Source organism: Danio rerio, chromosome 8 (assembly GCF_049306965.1).
Source record: "Danio rerio strain Tuebingen ecotype United States chromosome 8, GRCz12tu, whole genome shotgun sequence".
Taxonomy (NCBI): Eukaryota; Metazoa; Chordata; class Actinopteri; order Cypriniformes; family Danionidae; genus Danio; species Danio rerio.
The window spans coordinates 7605181-7613828 of record NC_133183.1 but is presented as its reverse complement, the minus strand read 5'-3'; the positions used below and the strand labels follow the sequence as shown (position 1 = coordinate 7613828).

Sequence of the window (8648 nt, the reverse complement as noted above, 5' to 3'; positions counted from 1 at the left end):
AACAACTCTATGGGTGTTAATTTCAACCCTTTGAAAGTGTCTCATGGGGTCCACTCAAAACAGAGTTAAATTAACACTTTCAAAAGGGTTGGCACATTGACACCGAAGTAAGGGTTAATTTTAACTCTGGGCAGAGTTAAAATATGTAACTATATTTAACACCGCCTGGTGTAATATATTGTTATTTTATTCAACTCTCTTGAGTGTAAATATGGTAAAAAGGTCAAATAGACTGTAAATTACAAAATAAAAAACATTTTATTTGAAAACATTCACCACTTCAACAATTCATTCAGTTTTTAAAATGCAAAAATGTCAAATATGCTTTAAATGTTTTATTAGTACAGACAGTATCAACAAAATATGTATGACCAGTGCTCAAAAAGGCTGTTTCAGTCCTTTGGTCCAAACTTGATGTTTCATCAGTGCAATTTGAAAGTTCAGTATATCGTCACTCATAGTTTACTTCTGAACTCATAGTTTTCTTCTGAAATTACATTTTAAACAACTTGGCGTGCAAATCTTTCACTTCTGGTGTTTCCTTGGTCCTCCATATCAAACACAGCAGTTTAAATAAAGGTACAAATGCTGTAAACTTGTGTGAAAACAAATTGGAGCTAGGAAATCTCATCAAGCATGTCCTGTGAATGAAGTGCTTCCCAGCCACAGGATGACCTTTTTATCCATGACGATGTAGTAGCTGCTGATCGCTCGTCTGGTGGTTCCTGATGCACGGATATAGGGTGATGCTCATCTAAGAACTCTTCAAGACTCCAGCATGACTAAGAAAAATGTTTGAAAACAAATTGCAATCAAATTCTATGATTTATTTAAAAGAACATTTAAAGTAAATTAAATATTCAAGAAATCTAAACTCACCTTTTGAAAATCTTCATGATGATCCACAATTTGACTCTCCCAGCTGGTTGAGGTGACAGGATATGGAAAAGTAGAAAAAACACATACATCACTGTTGGATCTACAAAAACAATTAGGTTAACCACTATGACTAGAACTGGAAAAACAGGCAGCTGTCTGTCCAGAATCCTGAATTTAACACAACACTTGGAGCAAAATTTAGAGGAGCTTAAAATCTTTTATATCATTTAGTGATGCTGACTTCCCCAAAATATTAGCCACAGTGTAAAAAATATTCATAAACTTCATAAACAACAGTTTTCTGTAAGCGTGTGCGTGCGTGCGTGTGTGTGTGTGTGTGCGTGCATGTTTCTTTACCAGATTCAACTTGTTAGGCCCTTTCAGGTCCAGTATTGACGCCACCTTTACTGGAGTCTAGCAGATGTTTCAGGTCCAAATATAATCTAAAATATTAGGATAAGCAGAAGAGGAAAAGTGCAAAGCAGAGCAAAACATTATTTAAGTAACAGTTCACCCACAATACAAAACTTATCACCTTCATGTCATTCATTATTCTTTAATGCTCTAATACCCTCTTAGCTTATTGTGAAACAAATACAGAACTTTATCAAACATACCTTCATTATTATCACCACATATGACCAAGAAGGTGTGCTTGGTCATTTCACCAACTCTGGAAATACACCATCCGTCTCTAATCAGCCACCGTCACAGGGTATTGTGTTATTGTATAGAGAACTGTGGCTGTTAAAAAACAACAACACATTAGTATCAAACACATATGCATAACCTTCAGATAAAAGAGATAAACATCACAAAGTATGCCTCACACTTTTTCAGATATCTTTTGATTCAGATGTTGATTATTGATAATAAATCTACAAATCAAACCTGTATCATCATTAGGCTGCTCAAATATGAATCAGTTGATTAATTTTACAGACAGGTGGCTGTTTACAACGCACTAAATTGTCTTTAATAAAACGGAAATGTTGTGTACAGTACATGCTAAGTTTAGCCTATAGTTTTAAGCACAATATCATGTGGGAGAAAAAGCTTAACTAAGATGTTCTTGACTACAGAAATAGCCTAACTTACTAACGTCAGACATCCCGAGTTGGGAAAAGTCATTTTCGGGGGATACAGAGTTGATTTGCGGGAGGTAGCGGGAGAGATGAGTACCTGAAGAGCGGTGGGGGTGACTTGCGCGCGATGTACCTGAAGAGCGGTGGGGGTGACTTGCGCGCGATGTACCTGAAGAGCTGGGAGGGATGCGGTGGAGAGGGGTGTGCAAAGTGTTTAATGACCGGGCGGGAGACGCGCGATTTCCAGGAGATTATCATTCATTTGCGGGCATCTACTTGGGCATCTGGGAGTCTCTGTGCATTTGCGGGATAACGTTAACGTTAGTCCCGCAACTTCCGGGAGACTTCTGTAACGTCAAATGTCTGAGAAAGTGCAAACGCGGTCATTTAAAGACATTAATGTTAACATTCCGACTTTAATGGTTGTCAACACTTAATATAATTTAAGCGTAACTGTTACGTTATCACACGAGTCTATGGACTAACGTAACGTTATATGGACGGCCACGAATGAACCAGTTTAAAAGGGCTGCGGTGTTTAAAATAACCAAATTAACGTACACGAATAACAAACAATCATATGTTTCAGTCAGGAAGCCTTTTACAAGTAAGCATGTTCATTTACTCACCAGATATGTTTTAGAAACTCCAGAGCTCATGGAAACTGTCCTGTGTTGCCGTTAGCATCCGGGCAGAGTAGGCTAGGCTGCTCCGGGGATTCCCTCGCTAGTTTGCTTCGAATTAAAGGAGAAGTGTCGATTTTATTTTACAGATGGGTAACAACGCACAAAATGGCATTAAGCGTGACAGAAATGTGTTGAACATGTACATTTGATGTTTTTATGCACTATGTATGCGTGAGCATATATAAAAACATTCTTGAAAAGAAGTCAATAGTAATGCAGTTAAGCTAGATAACTTACACAAACGACCATGAATGAACCGCAGAAGTTTAAAATTGTCACTCCATTCTAAAATTATTAACTTAACAATATGTTTACAACTGTATTTCCTTAAAGAAAGTCAGTAAAATACCAACATTTAGGTAGTTTGACTCACCAGTTGCTGTTCTAAACCTCAGATGGAAAATGGCGTCTGGAAAATTCTTCAGTGACTGGGGCTGCATGAATTCCCGGATGTTGGAAATAACACCACCAAGTGTTGAAAAGATAACTCCTTGATTTCGCACTGAATAAAATCAATTTTAACTCTTATTATATTCATTTATCAAAATTTAACTCTTTAACGTCAACACTTTACTCTGAAATGCTTCAACACCGAGAATTTAACTCTGATGAATTTGCTGTGTACCAATTTTGGGGTACCATTTCGGGAGGGTACCTAGCACAACAAAAGGGTACTAAAAGGCAGAGCTAGATGCACAGCTGAATGCTATTGGTTGACAGAGATACCTCACTCACTCGTGCAACAATCAAAGAGAATGAAAACAAGGGAACCACCGTTTTGAAAAACACAGCCGAGATATTACACCGTAATACTATATACATATAATAATGAGCCATGGTCATCCCGAGCTTTAAAAAAAAAAAAAAAAAAAAAACATTGTCGTCGTTTTAATGAGCAGACACAAAGCCAAGAAGAAGAGCAGAATCTACTCTGTGCCCCGTAGTTGTTTACAAGGTCGTCTAAAGCTCGTGCGGTTTCGCTCGCCGCATTTCTGTATTTGAATTAACTAACTTCTTGAGCTGATGATAATAACGTGCGCGTGTTTATTGAAGAGCTACTGACATCTGATCCTTTCAGAAACGGACAAACGGGAGAGTGATGCGTAAAAACAAAGAGAAGCCTGACAAAACAAGGAGCAAATGATTGTTTCAGCAACCTAAAACATGGAACAAACTGAAATGTTTAACTATTACTATCACCTTTTGGACTATTATGAACTCAGAATGATGGAATTACTCTCTAACAGAGGTTATATGTGCGGGTAAAGATTAAAGACACAGATGAGAGGTTTGCACTGACTGTGTGCTATATGTTGTGTGTTGTTTTTGAAGCCAAATAAGGTCTAAATGTATGTTGGGTGTAGTTTGTGTGTAACTGGTAACATAATGAAGACTGTATGGGGCTTTGTGTGTTCATAAATGCTGCATTTATTTATTTTATATAATCACAGTCGTTGCAGTAGGCTTTTTCACTCTATCATTGATATGCAGTTATAATCAAATCATGTTCATAGAAAGGTTAGTATTAAACAGTTATACGCAAGCATTTATATGTATAAAGCATCTGTTTTTTTCGGAAGTGCTTCTCATATGTGAATGACAGTTTTATTTTGACATTTTCTCGAGCAAGAATGACGTCGTCTGAAACTTTCTATCGTACTATTGGTACCCTTTTGGCAGTGGAAACGCAAGCCTGATAAAGGTGACCCATACTACTGTACCAGTCAGTTGAAACAGACCATTAGCATGAAAAAGGGGGTCTGAAATTGGGTAGGTCTCAATAGCTCCCCCTGGTAATGGAGGAAAAGGGAGAGATGGAATAGAGAGGGGGATTCTTCAAAAATGAAGATGAGGGAAGTAGGGTGCAAATGGGCTATTTATTGCAGGCTAGGATTATCTGATTGGTTTATTGATGATTGTGGATGAGAGACCAGCCACGATCCATTCTATCACGTGCTCCTCTCAAAATTAGTTTATAAAACTTCACAAAGTGTAGTAATGATTATCTGGAGTTACACTTGCACACAAACACGTTGGGTTATTTAAACCCAATTTGGGTAAAATATAGATAAACCTAATTTTTGGTTTAAATTTAGTCCTATAAATTGAATTAAAATAATTAACGGTTGTTGGTTTTGTCCATGTTTTCCCCAAAAATTGGGTTCAATTAACCCAATATTTTTAAGAGCGAAGATATACAGAAGATATATCTTAGAAGATATATATTTTAGGTATCCTCTAAATCTGTCTGTGATGATGTGTGATTTGTTTATTAAACCATGCTTTAAATGGCACTTTTTAAACTGAAGTTTTTTCTGTTTTTATGCAAATAGGCTGGTGCTCTCCACACTCCTTTCCACAAGAGCTTCATTACTTTTGACACTTTTAAAAAGTGATAAAAATCAATGCTTTTAAAGTGATCTGTTGATTTACTCAAAAAAAGTGTGTAAACCCATTGCTTTTAAAGCATTAAGCAGGTCGCACACCAGAAGCGCCGCTCGTCGCAAGTCGGCGGCTGTCGGCGGCGCCCGGCCATGGCTCGGGACGCAGTTCATTTTTCAGCCGCGCCACAAAGCGCCATCTGATTAGTTTCATGTTAAATATCATTCGAATGTGCGCGTCTAGTGTGTGATACTTTAAAAAATGTGCGCGCCGTGTCGCGGCGCCGAGCAAAGCTTCTGGTGTGCGACCTGCTTTAGTTGACTTTACTTTTTAAAATCTGAATAAACTCGTTGCTTTTAAAGCTATCAGTTGACTTTATTTAAAGAGTGAGTAAACCGTTTGCTTTTAAAATGAGTAGCTGACATTGTTTAAAAAGAGTGTAACCCATAGCATTTAAAGTGGGGGGTTGGCTTTACTTTACAAAAGTGAGTAAGCCATTGCATTTAAAGTGGTTTGTTGACTTCACTTTACAAAAATAAGTAAACCTATTGCATTTAAAGTGGTCAGTTGGCTTTACTTAAATAAAAGTGAGTAATCCATTGCATTTAAAGTGGCTAGTTGGCAAAGTGAGTAAACAATTGCATTTAAAGTGGTTAGTTGGCTTTACCTTAAAAAAGTAAGTAAACCCTTTGCATTCAAAGTTTATAGTTGGCTTTACCTTAAAAAAGTAAGTAAACTTGTTGCATTTAAAGTTGTTGGTTGACTTCACTTAAAAAAAAAAAATAAGTAAACCTATTGCATTTACAGTGGTCAGTTGGCCTTACTTAAAAAAGAGAGTAAACCATTGCACTTAAAGTGGTTAGTTGGCTTTACTTTTAAAAAGTAAGTAAAGGTGTCGCATTTAAAGTTGTTAGTTTGCTTTACCTTTAAAAAGTAAGTAAACCTATTGCATTTAAAGTGGTCAGTTGGCTTTACTTAAAAAAGTGAGTAAACCATTGCACTTAAAGTGGTTAGTTGGCTTCACTTTAAAAAAGTAAGTAAACTTGTTGCATTTAAAGTTGTTAGTTGGCTTCACTTTAAAAAAAAAAAAAAAAGTAAACCTATTGCATTTAAAGTAGTTTGTTGGCTTTACTCTAAAACTTGCATAAAAGCATTTTATTAAAAGTGGTTAGTTGGCATCACTTTAAAAAGTAAGTAAACCAAATGCATTTAAAGTTGATAGTTGGCTTTACCTTAAAAAAAGTACGTAAACCCATTGCATTTACAGTGGTCAGTTGGCTTTACTTTGCAAACGTGAGTAACACATTGCATTTAAAATAGTCAGTTGGCTTTACTTTAAAAAGTGAGTAAAACCATTGCTTGTAAAGCGATTAGGTGACTAGTCAACTTTTTAAAAAGTAGGTAAACTCGTTGCCTTTAGCGTGTTTAGTTGAATGTGAGTTAGTAAAACTGCTGCCTTAAAAATATTAATTTAACTGTCGGCATAAAATTAGGTCAACTTAATATTAAGTAGTGGATGGCTCAGTGGTTGGCACTGTCGCCTCACAGAAGGAGGGTCGCTGGTTCGAGTCCCGGCTGAGCCAGTTGGCATTCCGTTTGGAATGGTTTTCCCATGTTCACCTGGGTTTCCTCCACAGTCCAAAGATGTGCGCTTTAGGTGAATTAGGTAAACAGCGTCTGCTGTGTAAAACATATGCTGGAATAGTTGCCAGTTCATTCCACCACCAGTGACCACTGATATATAAGGAACTAAGGCGAAGGCAAAATGAATAATATGGTTACACTTTACAATAAAGTTCATTAGTTAATGTTAATTAATTCATTTACTAAGATGAACAAACATAAAAAGTACATTTACTACTGTATTTGTTCATGTTAGTTAACGTTAGTTAATGAAAATACAGTTGTTGATTGTTATTTCATGTTAACTCTTGGTGCATTAACTAATGTTAACAAGCATGGACTTGAATGTTAATAATGCATTAGTAAATGTTCAATTATTAATAAATGCTCTACATGTGTTGTTCATGATCAGTTAATGTTAGTAAATGCGTTAACTAATGAACCTTATTGCAAAGTGTTACCAATAATATTAAGTAACAACAGATTTACTTTTTCTTTTGAAGTACATTAATGTACCATGTATAACTTTGTTTATATCTGTGAACACTGGGGAAAAACTGTAAAAGAACAATTAAGAAAAAAAATAAGATTTTAGAATAATCTTTTATAAATATAGAGTTAAACCATTGGAAAATATGCTACTAATGCAACACATGCAGGCTTCACTTCTTTTGATATTGTTACGTCCACGTTCTTGGAAGCCAATCAGGACTACAATGGAGGCTTTTGAAGAACAGTTGTTACTGGTATACGGTAGAGAGTAACTCCTGCTGGAGTGACTTTGTGCTTTCCAACTTTTCAGATCTTTTTTTAATGCTGAAATATTACGCAACAAAAAAAGGAGACAGACCTAGAAAGCAAAAAAAAAAAAAAAGAAGACCCTTTTAACTACTGACGCTGAACAGCGAGTGCCCAGAACTTGACTTCGTGCAGCTGAAGGTTACTTTAACTAAAGACTAAAGCGTCAGACACACAGATGCATTCTGGAGTCTTGGGAATAGGTTAGCAGATGTCCAGACCCAATGCCTGGGAAATCAGAGAGGATCCAGGGTGATGGGGTAGAAGAAACAGACTCGGGCAGCAGGTACACTGGAGAGGAGAGCAAAGAGAAGCATCTGTTTCCAAATTTCTGCATGGGTCAGCAGTTTCTGTAGGTCAGAAATGAGGAACATAGGGACCCAGCTTTAAGATTGAACGGAGGGTCCTTCTCATGAATAAGACAAATGTTCCCAGAAAAGTGTCCTACAGAGAAACAAGGATGACAAGACACAGACGGGAATCAATAGCTGATGTCTGGAGGTGTCGACATGAACGTTCAGAGTGTGTGTTGTGTCAAGATCAGGCCCCAATGACATTGATCTTTTGAGACATTTGTGTCTTACATTGATTTTTATGTTACACCCTACATTTGTTATGTCCTACACTAGCTGTTTTTTTAACATGTTCCTTTAGTGTTGTACTCTAATAAGTTTTTAAAGTTGAAGAAGTCCATCTATGAGCCCAATGATGAAACTAACAGCATGGTCGAAGGTTAAATGTTTGTAAGCCCTTTCTAGTGCTTCTGAAGAGAATTGTGTTATTTATTAGAATTTATTTATATTTGTTTTCCAGCTCTGGATTTAATGTGACTCCAATTTTAAGTGACTGTCAAACTTAGACTGTATTTCTAATTGTAAGAATGGATCACGTTCATCATTTATGACTCAGTTTAGAGTTTTGATCTATATCTGTTCCCACAGTCTTCAGTTATACATTCATTCGGGACCAAACGCCGCTCAGAGTTTCACGCCCCGAGTTTGCGTGTCTTCTCACGGACAGTATGTCGTCACTCTGCAGGGTTAACTAATACTCAAATAGTCTGGTTGCCTCCTGCTCACTCATCCTAAAAGAGTACCTGATTTAGCCTTTTCCTTACAACTTGCCAATATCAGGGATTAGATGACAGTCAAATGAGTCTTTAATCAAATCTAACTATGTTGCATTATAAGCAGCA

General features: G+C 36.8%; 1 long non-coding RNA gene across 1 annotated transcript; it reads right to left on the bottom strand.

Moving 5' to 3' along the window:
* Positions 1-239: 239 nt before the first annotated feature.
* Positions 240-3052, bottom strand: LOC137496326 (uncharacterized). Its single transcript, XR_011016531.2, has 6 exons — positions 3024-3052; positions 2594-2698; positions 1497-1623; positions 1237-1322; positions 880-922; positions 240-782 (listed from the first exon to the last, which is right to left on the bottom strand). It is a non-coding gene; the product is annotated as an uncharacterized lncRNA (long non-coding RNA).
* Between the last annotated feature and the right edge of the window lie 5596 nt (positions 3053-8648).